The following is a 20,329-nucleotide window of genomic DNA, read 5'->3' on the forward strand; positions in this document are numbered from 1 at the left end:
CAAGGTGAAAAGCGAGACACCGGAATATCCAAATGGCCAGAAATATAATAATATACTCCAAATTCTGAGTTTTCTCGGTCTGCTCACTGTGTCCCCGCAACTGAATTTTGAAACCTTACAAAAATTGTAATAATAATAATAATAATAATAATAATAATAATAATAATACGGATAGAAAAAACTCCTTTTCGTTTCCCCGAGGCGCGAGCGGCAGTGTAGATAAAAAGCGCATGCATCGGCTCCGGTCTTTCATTGTCTGTTAGTGTTTCTCTCGTTCGATAAAAATGAACGGTGCGAAAGGCCCCAACAGCGGAATCAGCCCCGTCGCAAGGCTCGCGTGCGTGGGCTTTTCTGCACCGACAGTCTCGATGCGGTGGAGTTGAGCTAGCTGGTGGCAGCGGCCAGCGGCGGTGCTGGCTGGCTCGCTCGTCGGTCGGTCGGTGTATGAGAGAGAGCGCGAGAAGCGGAGTGGTAATATCCGCTCGCTGCGGTGCGGGAGATAGACGGGCACGTCGGGCGAAAGTTGTTCTCTCTGAATTATCTTTTTTTTTTTTTGCCGCTTACTTTACTCCCGTGACAATCTCCCGAACGCGTTCCCCCTTTTCTTCTTTTCTCTCTTTTTTTATTTGGTACTTTTCATCGGCGTGGAACGTATAATGTTCTGTCTGCCTCGAAGCGACGGCGGCAGTGGCCGTGTTTTTTCAAGCCGCGCTGCTTGCCAGCGTCGTCGTCGACGAAGCAGCAGCGCCCAGGGAGGTGTGTGTGTGTGACGTTACTTTTCTTTCGGCGAGGAGCGGCCCCGACGGCCAACGATATGGAAAGAGTAATATAAGCGCCGCGCATTCGGGGAAGTATACTTTTATTAAGGGAGAGGAGGGAAGCGCCCAGCTTCGTTCGTGCTGCGCTGTTACCGGCTCTAGCGCTTTTCATGCACGGACTCGGGAGAGCGAGGATTCTTTGTTCTTTTTTTTTTTCTTTAGCCTAAGCGGCACTGTGTCGAGATGGAGGTGGGATGGGGCGATGGAACTTGCGCAGAGAGCGAGAAAGAAAAAAAAAGAGGCGCCAGTACGCGCGAGAGTGGCTAAAAGGAAAAAAAAAAAGCGGCGAAAGTTTTCCTCGTGCGTTTCTCGGCTTCCTTTTTTGTCTCACTTTTTTATTTCTCGGTACTTTCAGGAGGGGGGCGCTTTTTCTTTTCTGCGCTCCCTCCTCTTTGGGTCGCGCGCTGGTGCTTGCAGCAAAGGCCCCGAGAGTAATTACTGTGGGATGCAAGAGCGAGCAGGCGATGGCGGGCGGGTTGGCTTCGCTTGCCTCTGCGTTTCGCACATAGATCCGTCTTTTTTTTTTTTTTTCCCTCGCGGCGGCGGCTTGTGGGAGAGCGAGTGAGCGCTCTGCGGGGCGTGCTTGCCGAGCTGGCAGCAGCAGCGAGCTGCGCCGCTCGCAAGCACGAGACGAGGAACGAGCCCCTGTCGCGCCGGTTCTCTCCGTGTACACAGGGCCTCTTTTTGAGCGCACGGCCTCCTCTTCTCCTCCCTCCCTCAGCCGGCTGAGCCCCCGCGCTATCTCTTCTCTTGCGCCAGTCGACCTTCTTTTATGCTCCCCCTCCGCCTCCGCGTGAGTAGTGTTGGGCCCGGCTGCGAGGCTAGCTCGGCGAGCCTGCTGGAAGCTGCGCCCGACTAGAGTCGAGCCCTGCTGGGAGGCTAGCGAGGCTAGGCCGGCGCTCTATGTCCTTTTCCTCCGCTGCTGACGCGCGCTCTTTCCCTTGCCCCTCCGGTTGCCGCTCCGCGTGCGTCTATTGACAGGGCCGCTGATAAATGGAAGGAAGGCGAGGAGGGCGCGCCGGCCCGATGGCGGAGGAGAGATAGGCGGCTGCCACGCATGACTGTGCGTGTGTGTGCGCTAGCTCTCCGGCTGCGGCGCATGCGCCAGCCCTGCCTGCTTGCCGGCCTCGGCGGCCGCCTGTGCCGCCGGCTCTCTCCGGTGTTTTTTCATCTTTCTGCGGGGCTGCGTGCGTGTGCCTGGCGAAGCTCCCTCGTGTGTGTGCCGCTCTGCTCGGCTGATGGCGCGGAGGGAGAGAGATGGAAACTTTATAGTTGACAGCGGCGGCTGTGGGGTGAGCAGGCGGACACGAACTCTCCCGCTGCCTGCCTCGGTCGTTGCTGCTGGCAGGCACACACTGGCAGCAAGCAACGCAGCAAATTTGCGCCTGCGCCGTTGGGGCCGGCGGCGTCGGGCGCGCGCTCCATCTAAAAAAGTTCGTGCCTGTCCGTGACTTCGTTTCCTGTTTCGTTGGAAATGGAGGGCGGCTCTTGCTCGCTCTGGCTGCCAGCCAGCGCCGGTCTCTTGCTGCTGCTCCTGCTGCTTGCTGTGTCGAGGGGAGTGCTGGCTGTCGACCCTCCGGGCGGCCGGCTTTCGGCGACGCTTCTCTTTGCCGAGGCACACAAATGTTGCCAGGAAAGGAGGGAGAAGGAAGGGGGTCCTTGCATTGGAGATGATTATTATGATGGCGGCAGCAGCAGTGGTGCGCGGTGGTTACGGCGGGGCTGCCCGAGTCTCTGTGTGCGTGCCGAGGAAAAATGGAAGAGCGGCGTGGCACTGGCGCACAAGGGAAAATGGGATGGGAACTGGAGAGGAGGAGGGGACGGCGACGCTGATGGGACAAAGAATAATAATAATAAACAAAGAATAACCCCAGCGTGGGCGCGTTCTTTCGGGACCTGCATGTCGTTCGTTCCTCTGCTCTCTGCTGCTGCTGCTTTGGATGGTGAAGAGCTGGCTCGCTTGGCTGTCCCGGGTAACAGTGGAGGGTTTTTTTTTTTTTCCCTTCTATCTTACGACTTCGCTCAAACGCAGCGGGCGAGCTTCCTTCGCGAGAGAAGTATCGGCCCTTCTGTGCTGCTGCTACCAGAGCGCGGCTCGCTCTTTCATTTCTTCCTTTCGTGAGCTGCGTTGTTTTTACTGTGCCCTGAATTTTCTATCTTCTTTCCCTCGGCCGTTCTCCCGACTACAGTGTTTTTCTTGCCTAGGAGGAGCAGGGGAGGGGTGCCGCTGTTTTATCCACGGCGGCTCTTTCGGCGATGCGACGAACCATCCCCTCCTACCCAGAGCTCTAGCGACGCTCCTCCGGCACGGCTTTAGCCGTTTGTTACTTGGTGCTCAACGCCGACAGTTCTTTCCCGGGAGGCGTACAGGAGGGGAGAGGGTGGAGTTATGCGAGCGCGGGTGCGTTTTTATCTCCTCCTGCCTAGCACCGAGCTAGACCCGGCTTGCAAAGGAAGCGTAATATATATAAATAAACTTTCTCGTATTCTTTTCTTTCCCTTAGTGCTGCGACCGCTCAAAAGAATGGTCGGCAGGCAGCGCGCCCGGGATGAGGCGGGAAAAATAAGGCCACTGGATGAACTTCACGTCAGAGTGGTGGGAGAGACGAAGCCAGGCGCAAAAAAAAAAAAAAACAAAAGTGCGCTGGATGTGCGCGGGACTGGCAACGGGAAATACGCGCGGAGTGGTAATGGCACAAAAACACAAACGAGACATAAAACAAACAAAAAAGACAAAGGCGGGGCACGACGAAGTCGCGAGCTAGCTAGCTAGAGCTCCCTGCGAATGAAAAGCACCGCCGCTTGCATCGAACGACGTCTTTTCTCCCTCCTGCTGCCGGCGCAACGTGGATCCGTGAAGGCGCACTCGCTCGCTGTGCTGGCCGCAGAGCGGCACTTTTGTTTCACCCCGTCGTTGTGTGCCTTCACGGAGCTGCGTTCGTTTCTCTCTTCCTCTCTATTATTATGCCCCTCGTTTTACTTTGCTGCCGCGTGCAGATCTCTTCGGTGGATGCTTTTTGCGAATGCCGCCTTCTGGGTAGGCTATGACTGGCTGCTGTTTTTGTCTTGAAAGAGCGGCCCATCGGCGGCCGCTCGCTTAATAAGGAAAAAGTGGCCCCGGACAAGTTACAAGCGCGGCCGGGACGCGGTTTGCGTCTTTTTTTTTTTTTTTTGCCTGCTGGCGAGCTCGATTGTCCGGACGTTTTATTTATTTACTACGCTCGTTTCTCGAGACAGGCTGCCTTCTTCGGTGGTTTGTGCCGTAGTTCTTTCACGTATTGCTCTGCGATGTTCCAACGCTCTGAACATGTCTCGCAACCGCAGGCGTTGTTCAGCTCTGCGCGAAATCTCACGGAGCGATGTACCTTTCTCTCTCTCTCGCTCTTCATTCGCATGGTTCGCTCGCTGCACAGTCTGGGCTACCTAGTTGGCGCTGTTTGATTCCGCTGTAACTTTAGCCCGAAAATCGAAAATATCCCCTGCCGTCCGCCCGCTCAGCGCGGGAAGGAAGAGGCGAGTCCGCGCAAGGGAAGGTGGTGGTTGAAATACAACTCCACAAAGCGGGCGTCGAAATTGGCGGCGAGTGCTCTCTCGCCAAGTTCTAGACGCGCGAAGTCTTTCAAAGCGCGATCGTTACGTTGCGGAGGTGGTGGTGGTGGTGAGGCGGTGGACTCTCGCTTACTTCAGATGCTAGGTTGCACTGCGATCGACGGCGTTTTCTCTCTTTATGTGGGGCGTTTCGTTTTAACCGGCACGATGCATTCTTTCGCTGTGGCATCGCCGTGCAGACGCGTTCTTCTAACGCAGCGCGTTCTTTCGGCTAAGCTTACCGCCCACCTTACCCGCTTCTGCGCGTGTCGGTTGAGCTTCGCTGCGACAGGTGCGTCCTGGATAGCGCGCTTTCGTTGGTTTAGACTCCGAACCGTGCGTAGCCTGCTGTGCTTAGAGATGAATGTGGACGTCGAGGACGGAGGTATTATATTTTATTTCTAGCTATTTTCATGTTTGCCACAGTTTCCTTTTTCCTCCACATTCTTTGCAGTTTTTTTTATTCGATTACGTCGCTACTTTCGCGCACATTTTGCTTCTGTGTTTGCGGTGACTAGGTTTTCAGCTTGAGTAATGGTGAGGTGTTAGCCCGGTTGTCGGAATTGGAACGTTTGGCTTTGTTGTAACCCTCGACACCGAGGAGTGGTAAATAGCCGAATTTCCGTTCCTCCCGCGTTTGTTCCTTTACTAGCTGTCAGAGCGATGCCGAGGTGTTTGTGTGTAGTTCTCCCTCGCTTCCTTAGTGGTCCCTATTTTGTGTGTGCCTGCTTTCGTGCGTGTATTGTGTGCGTGCGCGCGTCAGTTGCGCCACCTCTTCTCAACGTGTGGCTGCCCCCCCCCCCCTCTCGCAATCCTCTGACCTACAAAAAAAAGAAAACAACACATTGACACCACACGCACAGTTGCTGTCCGCCGCATTCGCTTCTTTTCAGACGGGCTGCTGAAGAAAAACGCGACGCGCGGATTAGGGTGATTAATAACGCGCTTCCTTGTCAGGGGTACTCTGGAATTGCGGGGCCGGTAGTGGGGTGCGGAGGTCACGACTTTCTTTCTCGGGTTCGAAAATGCGCGACTGTTTTAAAAGACATGGTCGTGGAATGGCGAGGAAAATGAAAAATAGAAAAAAAAAGAGTATGCGGCTTGTGTAAACGAAGCACCACTCGCTCGGCTCCTCGAGAGATTGAAGCGCTAAACGCGGAAGGAGATGTTTTCTTTTTTGTCCATTGCGCAACGTGTGAGAAAGACGATAAGCGCTCGAACGGAAAACAAAAAAACGAGCACAAGAAAAAAAAATGAAGATTGTTTAACACAGTGGCGTCGACGTCTGCAACCGTGTCGCTTTTGTGCTTTGGTTTGTTTCTTTTCGTTTCGCGGCTGCCCTTGTTTTTGAGTGGCTGCTGTCTTGAGTTGATCGCTTCTGGGCGTGACGTGCGCTGTATGTGAGTTTGCTTTGTGTGTGTGTGTGTGTGTGTGTGCGCGCTGTGTTCTCTAGTGCGGCGTTCCTTTGATGGAACCGCGTGCGAGCGGTTATGTAAATGCGCCTTTGTCAGATTTTCGCGTGATCGCGAGGAGACTCATTTTGAATGCTGTTTAAAGAGTCCTTGTTTTGTTTACATGAACAATTGTAAACTTTTTTTTTCTTCTTTTTTTTGTCGACTTGGAAATCCTGTTACAGATTTGTCTATTTTTCTTCAACGAGAATTGTAAGCTTTTTGTTGTTTTACTTGGATGTTTTATTTTTGTGATGTGTGATGCGATGTTGGGTCGCATCTAAACTACTCTCAACTTTGTCTGTTGATTACTAGAAGCTGAACAGCTAGGATTCTATTCTTTCAAATTTGCGTTGAGCGGTTGGCGTCGGTAAGTTGTGGGAGATTGTTATAAATTTAAGGGTCACGGTGGTGCCGTTGGGTTGTTTCTGGTTGAAATTTGTGTCGAAACTTGTTGATTTCCCTCATAAGTGTTGTTGCGGTAACATTTGAGGACGTTGAGCGATAACCAGAAACTTGGAGGGCAGACCCTGGCAGATCAATCGAAGTCTGTGTTGCCACATGCGAACTAGTGCGGTAACTTGAAATCCGGGTTGCTGCTTGTCACCTTCCTTTTGGGGGGGGGGGGGGGGGGGGGCTCTTTTTCTGGCCTTAGTTACTATATGTATAAAACTACGTTTTCGGTTATTGTGGCAGGCTAGTTTATTCGCGCAGGTATTATTTTCCGGCACGTTTTTCCGTTGCACTGTTTGCATCGTTTGGGCATTCAATAAGGTTCACAGTGATTAATTTTTCTTGCGTTCGCAGGTGCAGATCGATTAAGGATGCGACATGTTCTAGGTGATACTGTAGTTACGATTGGCCCAAAGTGCATCAGAAGAAGTTTATCACAGGTTGACGTTGATTGGACGGACGATCTTTCGTGCGTACCATTACAGAAGGGTGCTGTGGACAGTATGTTTACACGTATGCGTTTCTTACGTGTTGATACGTTTCCTGCACGTGGCCGTTGTTTTGGCAACACAAGCGGACTGTCCCGTTTTATGGCATGGCATGGCATTCGCTCTAGGCCGGCTCACCACTGCTCGCTCACTCTTATCAGACCCTCACTAATGCAGCTAGTGTCGTGTACTTACGCATGCCAACCGTTCACTACCCTTCTGAATCAGGTGTGTTCACTCTTAGATGCTCTCTGACGCTGGTACGTCCACTCACCCTTCGTTGCACGTGCACGACTGTAAGAGCACTGAGTCACGCATACGGCATGGACGTCCGAGTGAAGACACGTTAACCTACTACAGAAACGAAGAGTGTAATTTGTTGTCATCTAGAAATGCAGTCTCATTTATTTATTTCTTCTTTGGTTCGCGTGTTTTACGCTTTCAGTAGTTCCGCTGGTGTTCGAGCTACTTGCTTTGTTTTTCTATATTTTTCTCTCTCTCTTCGTCTGATGACGAGTGCTGGGCGTTGGGAACTCTTGCTCCTAACGACCGCCGCCTAATGAGAACGGTTCCCTCCGGTCGCGTACACTTGGCCGCAGGCGGTCTCTTTGCATGCTTCGCTCCCCAGCCTCTACTTTTTTGCCCCCCTTCTGCGCCGTCTTATCTGCATCTCCCGTCCGTTCGGCGGTGTTTTGCACCCTTCCAGCGTACCCGGCGGCCTTCCCATCACGCGCTGTATCTTGCCGACGAAGCCTGTAGCTGCTGCTTACCTAAAGGGGGGCATCGCACAACCAGCCCCGTGTGTTGTGCGTGGGGGACGCGGTTCTGCGGGCCTCGTCGCGTTCACTGTGTGCGGACATCGGTTACTGGCGTGCTTTGAATTGAGAACGCGGGGAAGAGCTGTGAGCGTGCCATTAAGTCGCGAGCTTCGAGAAACCCCTGCGAGTGTCGGCAAGTTCTCCAGTGCGACGCCAACTTCGCAGAAGTCCGAAGGGCGAAATGTCGACAAAAGTTTTGGAAGGCGTAACACGCTTGCTTCCCCTTCATTTCGCCAGAGGCTCGGTGACGAGGGTACCGAATAATGGCTATACAGTAGTAATAAATACATCGCGGTTATCGCTTGACACTTCACTCGCTGCCTGGGGATCGTGCGACATAGGCTCTCGGGCCACGCGGCGATCGAGACACGTACATGGTTAAAAAGCGCCTTGTTTATTCACGACGATTGCTTCGTGGACTAGTTGGTATTGCATCTAGACAACGTTACAGCGCTGTGTGTTGTTTCACCTTAGCGAGTTTTAGAACGCATGCGTACGCAAAGCTTTACGTTTGCGTTTCGCATGCGTCGTTCGCCAACCTTCGCGAGCTCCCGTGAAATGACGCCCGCAATACAACGCTCTCGATCTTTGCGTGCGTTATTCTGAAAATCCAAATTGCTTCCCCGTCTGTGTGTGCTGCTTTAACCTTTCCAAGTGTCACCTTTCCAAGGCTGTGAGGAGTAACTCGCTTTAATTCGTCTCCCAGCCAAGGGCACGCGATGGGCGAATTAAAAAAGCACAACCGATAGGTGGGTCATGGAACAGCGAAAAGACACCGTGTGAAGAGCCGGGAGGAAGTAGCAGCAGCTGTTTCGCTCCTCGAACAATCGCGGGGCGTTCGGGGTTTTGACAGGCTCGGTTACTTTTTGATCTCTCCATTCTTCTCCGACGAAGAGGAATGCGCGCGGCAGCTTGTCGGAGCGCCTTCTCTCGTGGCTGGTGGGAGGAAAGGGTAGGGGCTATTTTTGTGTTGTTCAACACTCACGCGGGTCGTGGGAAATCGGTGCTCTTTCGTCGCCGGATGCAGTGGCACGTACAGGGCGAGAAAGGGAGCGCCCGCAGCAGCGTGATTGTTTTAATAAATTAGTGTGGCCCGCGCTAATGGGCTGTTAATGACGCCGCCGCCTCCTCTTGCGCTTAATTTCCTCGGGCAACCCTCTCCTCCCATCTTTGCTCCCGCCGAACTAATCCTTCTCCACCGCCTTCTTGGCGTTGTCGTATTTTTATACGGGGTCCGCTAGTAATCGTTCTTGGCGCTGCGCTCAAGTTTGCAACAAAGTTTCGCGTTTTGTATCGCCGGGAAATCGGGCCGGTGTGTTTTTTTGTCAACAGCGGGCATTGTGTGGTTGGCTCTTGTTGCCTCCTTTCCTATGTACAGGCTTGCTTCTTGTGTGTGTGTGTGTGTGTGTGTGTGTGTGTGTGTGTGTGTGTGTGTGTGTGTGTGTGTGTGTGTGTGTGTGGCGCGCGTTATTGTGGAAAATATGATGAGGTATTGCTTGGAATGACGAGAGCGTTGCAGTATTGCAACACTGGGATGTCGCAGTCACCGGAGTTTTTTACGAGGCTCGTGCAATCATTTGTACTACTTTTCCCTCGGCATTAGTAGCGAAACAGTAAGAAGCACGAAAGTGCGTTTTCGCAACTCCATTGTGTGTGTAACCGAATAAATTCTGGGGTAGTTTAATGATGTGGTCTCTTACATGTCAATCAATAAAACAAGCTAGTCACCGAGCATTGGGTAGGGGTCAATAAGTGCAGTTCAGTGGTCTCATTCCGATAGGGGCAAGATGCTAGGGGCCATTGTGCTGCGCCATCTCAGCTCCCTTTGAAGAACACCAGATGTACGAAATTTTCGGATCTTTTCAGTAGGGCTAGCCTCACAAACATGTCTTTGTTCTCGTTCGTAGAACCCAATGGTGCAGTTAACGTGTGTGGGGCGCTGAGATGTAGTACTCGCCTCATCTAGTTTTTCCTTCTTTTTTTTTTCCTTTGCGACTGGCTCTGATTCAAACCTTTAGACGCGGATGTCAGGCTGCTACGTCGAGGTCTGTCCAGCGCCTCTCTCTCTGTTGCGCAACCTATCTCGGCTCGCGTCGACCAGATTGTCCATCCAGGTCTTCCAACAATGGGGTACCGTTGTCCTCGGTGCGGTCTGCAGGAGTGCCGTCGACCGTCCGAGGGGCGCGCCCTATCAGCCGCCTTTGCTGCTTTTTCTCGCTCCTCACGTGTACTTCGCGGCTCTTCCTTTTTATCTCGCGTGTGTGCTTTGCGCGTGTCGTATCTGGGCGCCGCGGGGCGTTTCCACACGCCGCCCGTCAACGTGATGATGCCGGGGTGCTCGCCATCTGCTGCCTCCTCCTCCGTGCTTTTCGAGGCTGTACCGTGCATGGCATGGGGAAATTGGGTCGGACTCGGGTTGACCGGATGGAGTGCCGACAGCAACGAGACCAAATTGGGCTGTCGGGGATTCGCTCCGTCCATCTGCGCTCTTCAACGAAATCTTTGGAGCTCGAAAAGCTGGTTGAAAAGCTGGAGTTTCGTGATGAAAAAAAAAGGAAGAAAAAGCTACCCGTAAACACAAAACAAGAAATAATAAAGAAGGCACTCGCAGACCGTCGTCTGTTTCTCCGTGTGCGCGCATTTTTTTGTCCTTGTTTTCATTTTTTTTTTGTTTTATTGGGGCTTTTCCGAGTGTGTTAGCGCAAATGCGCGAGCATTTGTCAGATCGTGAACAAAAAAAAAAAGAGGGGGCGGGGTCTTGAGTTGTTGGATTCCCGTGCCAATAGTCATCCGACACTGCCCAGTAATATATATGTAGCGGCGTGGGCAGAAAATTGTTTCGGTGGCGCACACCCTTGATCCGAGGGGGGAAGGGGGATCAGGTAAATGTGGTTGAGTTTCATCTTGTGTCGCGTGGCAGACATAGATTTAGTCAGCACCGGAAAGTTTTGCTGGTATGAGTGGGAATAAAGCGGCTAGGTTCGATGAGGAGTAGTGTTGTGCCTCGCCCAAGTACCGCAGGGTCTCCGTTCTTCGAACGGCGACGGATGCGGGAAATTATTTTGCAGTTTACTGGCCCCTTTTCTCATGAGCTGTCGTGAGTTGAAAAGTTTCTGGGTGTTGCGAAGCGCGCCTCCGACGACGTTACGAAGGGCGCCACGAATCTCACCGCTGCAACCACTGTTTCGAAAGACGGCGACGCCAACACGGTCCCGAAGGCGCCACTGCTTCGAACTCCGCCGGGAAGGTCACCAGCCGTTTGGTAGCGTAGGTTTCTCAGCTCGCGACTGCTTCTTCGCAGAGCTGATAGACGAGCGGACGAGACGACGGTGAGTTAAACAACGTTTATGTACAGCATATATACAGAGGCGTTACAAATTCGGCACTGGGGCCGACAGTTTAGAGACCCGAAGAGCCGAACTCTCCTCTCTAACGCATAGGTCTGCTGCGACACACATGTCTGCTCGCGACGCGCCGCAGGGCTTCTTTTATATGCACTGGGTGGATTCTTTGAGTAACCAAATGTCCAACCAGAAGCGCCGCTGGTCGTGAGGTCAGACTCCTTCAATAGGGTCGCCGCTGGGCCGCGTCATTCTCATCGAATCTGGAGAGGCTGCGCTGCTGGTGGCTGCACCCAAGGACGAGTGACGTCGCCACGCATTGCGTCAGACCCGCCAGACAGGAAGGCGCCGGTTGCTTGCTCGACGGGCTCGCTGGCTGAGGTGACTCACTGTGCGTGCGCGGCAGAGAGGCACCGCCGCGTGTTGACGCCGTTGAGTTGTTCGCGTCAGGCGGGCTCGCGGGCTGACCTTGACACAGATTGCCTTTTTTCAGAGGCATGGACGTTCGCTGTGGACTCGCAGGCATAACATGGGTCTTTTTGTCATGAGTTGTCATGAGCAGCCTGAGCACCATTCCTGAGCAGGGCGCATGGGACAAACAATGGCACACTGGGCGCGTTGACTCTCTGACGCCGTGCAGATGTCAGCTGTCTGGCCTCTCCTGTCCAAGTGCATCATCAACGAGATGCTTTTTCCCCCAAACGGGTTCATCTTGACGCATTTTCAACCAAGCCGTCGGTGTCCGGCTGAGCTTTGAAGGCACGAGCGGGGTCATCTCAATGCCTCGGCGAGTCCTGGAGGATTGGTGAACTCCTGGCTACCCGTGGAGAAAAGAATGCGGGGGGGGGGGGGTCTCGGCGCACTGAAGAGCGCCGCAGTATTTGTGAACTGTTCATGTGAGCTCATTTCTATCGCACCATGATGTGAACACCGTATATAAAGTATTTTCGCTCTTCAACTCGCCGTGATGAGTGCTCCGGACACGACACCAACTCTAGCTACCGGGGGCTACGTTACCCAAATCGCACCGGTTTTTTGCAGCCTAGGGCAGTCGTCACGCCAAAGTCGCAACAGTGATGAAAGTGATGGGAGGCTGCGACACCCCATTCCCAACAGTAGTTAGCATACCCAGTTGCAGAATGTGGGTGGACGAAGGGCCCTGGTTTGGAAAACACTGCCTTCTGAGTTTCGTAGAGGGGGGAAATATAGTAGTTTAACAACAGAGCTAAGACATTGCGGCTCTAGCTCTCTACTTCGCGTCGTTGGTAGAAATCTGGTTGATGGTTCTTGTGAGGACATTCAGCTCCGTGCAGTCACGATGCACGATGTGCACGAGCGTCTCCCACACGACGCAGGAGACACGACGTCAGCTCGCGCTCAGTTGCAGTCATGCGAGCATGATAGCTTGGTTCCAGGCTTTTGCGATATTACGCTCCGAAATAAGTGTTCCAGACCAGGCAGATGATACGCGAACGAGTCGATTCGGATTCGTGATTAAAAACCTGGACAGTGTCAGACGACGTTCTCCCGGGAAGATTGAAGCTTGGCATGCCAATTAGTCAGGTAAGTCGTAACCCGACATCGGATTCTTGACTGACTGTCTGGTTGTTGTCGTCAGGCTTGTCTTCGCCTTGGTCTACCTGGAATCCTAGTTAACTCAAGGTGATGGTTAATGCAGACGCATCTGTCGACGGTATCGAACGACAGGTACTTGCTATCTCTGTGTACAGCGTCACCTAGTTTAGTTCAGATCCTAGAATGGTTGCGTTTATTTGCACTCGGTGGTGAGGTTCCGCTGACAGCGCGGTGGGCACGCGCCTTCTGTGTGTTCGCACCTTGTCGATAAGAGGGAACGTTTGCAACGCTGTCACGGCCGTCTTTCACGAAGAGATGAGGATGTGGAGTGGCTCTTGTAGCAATCGCTGCTTTTCTGAGCGAGTTTTGCCGTTCTTTGTGGGCAGCATCATGGGCTTCGTAGTGACCTAATTGGTGCAGTCGCTTCATCCAGCGCTCGTAATTTCCCGTGTTTTTTCCTTCATCTCTTCTACATGCCCCGACGTCCGTCCCTAAACCCATTTGTCATGTTCTAGGTAGCTTTGTAGTTTGTTTCTCACATGTTCTTTCGCGAGAAGCCGCACTCCACGTGGACCTAACAGGCCTCCAGGGTGACTTACTTCAGCCATCTCTCGTCATTTCATCCGGGGGAACGTTGGCTAAAACGCCTCGGTGTCGCGCACGTCTTATGGCAGCGCCGGACGTTATACCGCAAAGACATAATGTTGCCGCCTCAGGTTGTGAAAGTAAAGTGTTTTGCTTTCTGGCATGCTATGCCCCTCGCAATAATTCCGTTTACGCTGCGAGTTTTGTGTAAATAAGGAAACAGTGAAGAACATCACACTCTGTCGGCTCAAAATCAGGAACACTCGCAGGCGCAAGGTGAGAGAGGGATACATTGCCAAGACGGCAAGGCCCTTGTCTCGCAGTAGAACGTGAGTAGTTCCTCCTTAATCCACTCGGAAAGGGGATCAACGCTGGCGCGCTCGCTCGCAACGTTGGCCTTCTCCGTAATCGGCGTTTCTCGGACGTCTACACGCGCGAGGTTGTATGTGGGCCGTGTCGCAAATCCGCCCATTCTGGGGAACTTCCCGAGCTTAAGCAGGCTCGCTGTCGACGTAATCCAACAGCTGGGCGCTGCGGTGTTGCTTGCCGCTCTAGCGCGTACCACGGCGCCCGGTCACACCGCGTTCCCTTGTCGGCGAATTCGTCGTCGCCGCCGCCAAAGAGCGCTAATACGCGCCGCGAATTAAGGAGAACCGCTGCGCAGCCCCGTCTTCCGAAGTCGCCGCGAGCGCTCCTCCGCCTGTGTCTTGTGCGTTGCCTGTGCTCTCTCGTCATTCTCTGGCGTGACCCTCCGTAATGCTCGGCGCTTTTAAGCCGCCTGTGCCGCCCCCTTCCTTCATTCCTTTCGTTGTGTGTTTATTGCGAGCGCCGGCCTGACGCATCGCGCTTTTCATTTTTTTTTTCATCTTGTCTCTTTGGCCTCTCTTTTACTTGTCGCGCTGTTCTATTCGAACGACGTTTTTCTCTGTTTATTATGTTCGGCTCGCGCGCTACTCTCTTTTGTGCGTGCGCGTGTTGCTACTTTCTTTGAGGTGGTGTCCCCCCCCCCCTTCCTCGTCTTTTATCTTTACGTGCGTTTCCTTTCCGCCTGTGTGCGTGCGTGCGAATACTGCGCGCGGCAGCAGAGGGCGGGCGTGCTGTGCCCCCCCCCCCCTCCCTCTTTCCAACTCGGTTGTGCGTCGGCTATTATATTTACGTTGACTTCTGTGTCGGTGTGGCTTTCGTCCTTCTTTCTTTTTCTTTTTTTGTTATCTCGTGTTTTTTTATTTCCGTCCGATTCTTCTCCACGCTCTCTCGTCCGATGCCTTCCTTCTTCCGTGCTTCGTGTATTCTTTTTGTTTGTTTTCTTCCTATCGTTCCTTATGCCCGGTGTGTGTATGTGTGTGTGCGCGCGCGCGTGCCTCTTTTACTACGCGTTCATTCATTCATTCATTCGTGGAGCGCGGTTTCTTTGCGGTAGTAGTGATCGCGTGGCGACATGAACGATGGGGCGTGATTGAGAGGCGTCCCTCCCTTGCCGTCTCTCCTGTTCGCTTTTGTTTTGCATCCGTGTTTTGAGCTGGTTTCTCTTTTTTTTTGTTTCTTTTCTTTATGTGTGGTGCAATTCGTTGGGTGATTTTGCTTACATCCTTATTTTATTTTTTTCTTTTGCTCGGTTTCCTCTAACCGAGTCGCGTGCCGAGTTGTTTCTTTGTTAGTTGGTTTAGTTTCCACATGCTTTTCTACCTCCTGTGCCGAAGCGTCAAGGACAACGTCGCACAGTTTTTCGTCTTTCGAGCGCCCCTGCCGGGGTCTTGACCTCCGATTTTCAGCACATCTCTCTATTTTGTTGGCGGCTGGAAGTGATGTTTTGCCAACCCTTCCGCAAGTTGCACTCTGACAGTTATTTTTTTTTTCTTCTTTCCCTTTTCACGAATATTGCAGCGTCGCCTAATATTGCACTTCCGTCTTCGTTTCTCTGTTTTCCTTTTGCTACCGACCTCCGGGGTTCATGTCTTCTATTCTACCTGAGCCAAATGCGTTCAATGAACACGGGTAGGGGCCTCGTGCAGACTCGCTGACGTTTTCGATCGGTGCACCGATCCTCGTTAAAGGCACCGTGTCATTCTTGGCGTGTTAGCGATGGCTGCTGTCGTCACGTCTTCGTAGCGTCTGTGCGTGCCATTCGAAAAAAAAAACAGCAAGAAAATAAACACGCAGTGAGCATAACAGTTTCTGGCCCGTAAATTTCTTAGTGAGTCTTTATAGGAAGAAACGGGTCTTTACAGGAAGAAACGGAGAGTAGGTAGGGTTGAGAGAGGCGATTGGGGTGTAGATCCCATGAGCGGACGGCGAGATGAAAGTCTCTTCAAAAAGTGTATCTGAAAGCGCGTTATTTGAAAGTTGTGGGTTCGCATTTAATTATAATTCCTTTTGCGCAATAATCGTTACACTGCAGCTGAGAAACCACGAATAATATCCTCTAGTCAATGCAGAAGTATCTTAAATTTGACAAGGGGAGGAGATGAAAAACTGTGTCGTCATAACATGCAAAGGAGGACAGATGCTCTACGAAGGGCACGTGTTTACTGGTAATGGGTTCAGCCCTTGACGTATCCCAACTTCCTGGTGGTGGTCAAATGCTTCACCGCTGTGGGCTCGCAAGCGGAAGTAAGCTCACAATAATATTTTATAAAATGGGGGGGGGGGGGGCTATTATTCCTAACGTGGTTATATAGAAAGCAAGGTACTTTACGTATTCTCTGACAGCGGTGGTGGCTGGAAAATTATGTACTGGTGTGCGCGCGTGGTAATATATAAGAAACACGTGAGTTAGGTCGGGAAGGTGGTGATTCCAAACATCTAAGAAAAGAGTGAGAAAGAACACTGATAATTGTAATATTTGGGGTACAGGCCCCCCCCCCCCCCCCCCCCCTTTCTGTCTCTCTAAAGATACCACTATGATGATGAGGAACATTTGTAGTGGAGGGCTCCGCAAATTTCGATCACTTCCTGATTTTTTTTTTTTAATGTGCTCTGGCGTCGCACAGTACAAAGGCCTTCTAGCATTTCACCTCTATCGAAATGAGGGAGAGAGGGAATACTGAGTTATGTGAGCTTGAAAGACTCCATAACGGGATTGGTGTGTGAATCGTAGATGTCTGCTTATTTATTCAGCCTGTTTTGATGGTTTCTGGGCTATCGGAATTATAGCACAGATTTTATCGATTCCAAATCGAGGTACTCGAGTCAATTTTCCGACGGCGTCACTTACCTTGGAACATTTCATCGCATGTGGTGTGTTCCATTCTATTGCTTGTTCTTTGTCTTGCGTGAATAACTTTACCAAGATGTATTATTGCTATTGTGAGTGGATAAAAAAATACTTGCACTTTCGTTACTATTTACAGAGCAAATAGTTTTGGCAATGAGGAACATATTTGCGAGACATAAAGCCGTCGTCGATCACGGTGTTGTCTGGTTGTGGAAAAGCTGCAAGCTTTGCCGTATTCTTCGCGCGGTGAGAATATTCGATACCTGACGGAAAATACCTATATTATACGCTGGATCGGCAGGTTTTGTACCGTGAATGGCTGTGGACAATATTGGTGCGTCACAAGGAAGCGGCATTTCTTTTCTTTTCTCCAATCTAAACTTGCCACAAGTCTCAAATATTTCGGCGTCCCGAGGCTGGCGTATCGCGTTCTGGGTCGCGTGACATTAATCGCACGTTTTCTGTGAAACACCGTTGTATGCCTGTTCCCGTCTTTCGTCGTTAATTTGTGTTTGTTTTGCTCGTGTTGCGTGAGGCTTCGCGAAAAGTAAAACTTCGTTCTGGAAATTATATCGCGCGTCGTTCTCTTGAACGTTCCGCTAAATGCTTCTTAAGACAGCTAATTGCTTTGTGTTAGTTCATAATATTTTTTTTTGTAGTCAGATCTTGAATCATGTGTTTTCGGCAAAAGACGTGCTACTAAACATGACTCTGTTTTCTATTAAATAAAAAAAAGAAAAGAAAACAAGGAGGATAGCGAGTATGCGTTTGCGATCGATTCCCTCCTTTTCAATTTTTCCGTCGTTTCTGTGCTTCGCCTGAATGCGGATCATGACTGATGATTTGATATGTGGGGTTTAACGTCCCAAAACCACCATATGATTGTGAGAGACGCCGTAGTGCAGGGCTCTGGAAATTCCGACGACCTGGGGTTCTTTAACGTGCGCCGCAATCTGAGCACACGGGCCCACAGCATTTTCACCTCAATCGAATGTGGATCATCGTTAATGAAGAATGCTTATATTCAGGAAAATTTGCCCTAGTGATGTTGCGAATTGCTGGAAACTTCCGAATCCATAAAACGTCGAGGGAGGAAAAGTGATACCCATTTGATGGTTGTTATAAATGTGAGTTTTATCGCGTCCCACCTCTGTCACCACTTATGAGTTCGCTGTGTCGCGATGGCAGTGGTAGCCAAGAGCGGCGAGCAGCCGAACGAACGTCGCTGCAGCCTTCTTCCGCAGGCGTAATAGGGAGGCAATCGTTTTCAAAACAGCAACAGGTAGCAACGTTTACTATCGCAGGTTATAGTTTGTACAAAGCCGGCCAGCACGACGAAGTCGGCTGGGGCAAAATGCTTCCAAGCGTGGGGCTGGGTACGGCCTTAAAATAACGTTTTCGGTCCTTTTTCTGAGACCAGTTTCCGCTGCTCAACGGAGGAGACGTTTTCCCCAGAACTGCATGGTGCCGCCTTCTGCGTGGAAGGGGGCGCTGGGAGCGGGGGGGAAGGGGGGGGGGAGAGTTCGCCGAACAGCGCTCGATCTCACGAGAAGAATCACTCCCAAACGAGGACCATGTATGTGGCATAAGATGGTGCTAAGGATACGCCCGTGTCGTCAAACCTCTTTCGTCAATATTAATTTGCGTTCAAGTAGGCCACATTGAGTTAGGGAAATTTATTTTTGCCCTCAGATTTATTACCCGTGGCTCATGCGTAATAACTCGGCTGTACTGAGTTTCTGGAGAAAAATGAAATATTGTCGCGTGCATGTGTTTGCAAACCACGACTGTAGTAGTAGTGTGTTGAGATTTCGAGGCGTCCTGTCGCTGCGAGTTGTGTGCACCAGTGGAATCTGCTGCTAGCGCTGCTGTGGCTCTCTCTCTGTTGTTGACGCCTCGACAAAGGGAAACGCAGGGTTCAGAAAGATGGTCTTCGCGAGGCTTTCTTCGTTTGACGCGTCGTCTATCCTTTCGACGACACACGAGAGACCGAATTTAGGGTCTGTAGCGTCTGGATGCTGCAAGTGAGAACATCTGCGGCCTAGCCTCATCGCTTGCTTGACTGGCGTACCTTTACCACCTGCCTTTAATACCACTCGGTAGCGTTGAGACGGAATCACCTGCCGTCGCGAAGCGCCGCGGGTGGTGGGCAGGATTCGTCTTTTGGGAAGGACGGCTTGTTGTAGGCTTTGTGGACGCGAGTGGTTGGCAGGACCGAGCTCCGGTGATGTAACCGAGGGCGAAACGTAATGGTGGTGTCAGTACATGTAGGTCCCAAGACGAAGTTTTTCTTTGTCAGAATTTCGTCGGCGGACACTTTCGTCATAGGCGGAAGGTTCAAATGAAGCAGGAGTCTATACGACGCGGCGTGCTGCCTTTTGCTGCCGTCCCAGGCCCTCACTTAACTGTTTTAGTCATCTCTCTCTCTCTCTCCCTATCTCTGTGTGTGTGTGTGTTATATTTATTTTCTTAATAAAAAATCAGAGCTAGCCCACGCCCTTTTTTTTTTCTTTTTTCGTGAAGCACCTTATGCAGTCACCACGTGTCAAAACAACATGATCGTGCAACAAAAACTCCCTGTTTCAGAACCGACGTCCACATTTCATTCATCGTTGCGATAGTAGTATCGATTTGTTTGTCAACATCTAACCTTTCAAGTGGCAACGTTGGCTGACATTTTGCTCCAAGTGCCGCCCTCCACCCCTGTCCCACCGTAATTCTTTCACCATCCCGGCCCAGCGGGAAACTTGAAATTTTGTGACCGTCAACGTTTGAACTGACGTCGTTAACGATTGAAACTCAGTGGCGCTCGCACAGCTTGTCTGCTTCAACAGCGACCTGGGTATCCCTTTAAGATGATTGCGTGCGCGTGATTACCCATATTTATGGCGTCCGATGGTATTATGTAAACGCTGTTGGTTGCGCTCACATTTATTCCCATGGCGCTTGTAGGATGTGCACCATTTTTCGGTTTTGAACGCAATGTGTCGAGATATTTTGCGACGAATTTACGACCAGCACCTGTGTATCCTTGTCCCATTTCAGCTCGCAAGCAGTTGATTTTTTTTTTCACGGATCACACACACACACACACACACACACACACACACACACACACACACACACACACACACACACACACACACACAAAGCTTAAGATGTACTTTTGTGTTTACAATTTCACGTGCTTCTCCCGATTCTACAACTATGCTGTTTTTCGAAACTGCGATGAATCGGGTGCGACACCTCCCACTTAATGAACTTTCCGCTATGTAGCAGTACTCGTTGTGGCCTTCCATTGATTTGTCTCTGAGAGAGAAGGAGCAGCCAGCTGCGAACAGAAATCGAATGCCCATTCATACGCACATATTGAAGATACGACGTGTCTGACTTGCGTGTCTCGTACCTTTTCATGGAAATCGTTTTCCAGTTGAGTGCAAAGGTACTACGTAGACGGAGAGTTAATTTGGCGGCGATAGTCACGCCACTGGCCGCCGCTGCAATCGAAGAAGCACCGCCGCACTGACTGGCTTCGTCGTCGTTGAAAAGGCCCGATGGCGTGCCGCGCACGTTTTGTATAAGCCAATTAACTGGCGCGCACTAATAACTCGTGGAGCTGAAAGATTGTGTGGAGGCTGAGGCTGTTTTTCGGGCGCGCTGTGCGGCATCGTCGAGCCGTTGCGCTAGTTTTAACGAAAACACACACGCACACGCTGGCTGCCGGGGAGAGAGCCAGATTAAGGAAACAATGCTTATGCAATGCGTTTTCTTACAAAAAACCTCTTCAAACTTACTAGGCGCGTACGGTTGTGTTGAGTTTTGCGATGAAACAGGTGGGTTCTGCCATATATACTCTGCATGATGTCGCGGCAGTAAGCAGCGTTCGCCGCGGAAGTACTGGCATGATTGTATCGACTGAATGACTTAAGCTGCTCGAACGATTATTATTGATTCCCTCGCCGAGCGGCATGCATAGTAGGAATAGTTTCGCAATGGGG

General features: G+C 51.4%; 1 protein-coding gene across 3 annotated transcripts in view; it reads left to right on the forward strand.

The window, feature by feature from the left end:
• Positions 1 to 20,329, forward strand: part of LOC119174481 (trithorax group protein osa) — a 186,209-nt gene that overhangs the window by 109,403 nt on the left and 56,477 nt on the right. The window lies entirely within an intron of this gene.

The sequence above is a fragment of the Rhipicephalus microplus genome, chromosome 5 (assembly GCF_043290135.1).
Source record: "Rhipicephalus microplus isolate Deutch F79 chromosome 5, USDA_Rmic, whole genome shotgun sequence".
Classification (NCBI taxonomy): Eukaryota; Metazoa; Arthropoda; class Arachnida; order Ixodida; family Ixodidae; genus Rhipicephalus; species Rhipicephalus microplus.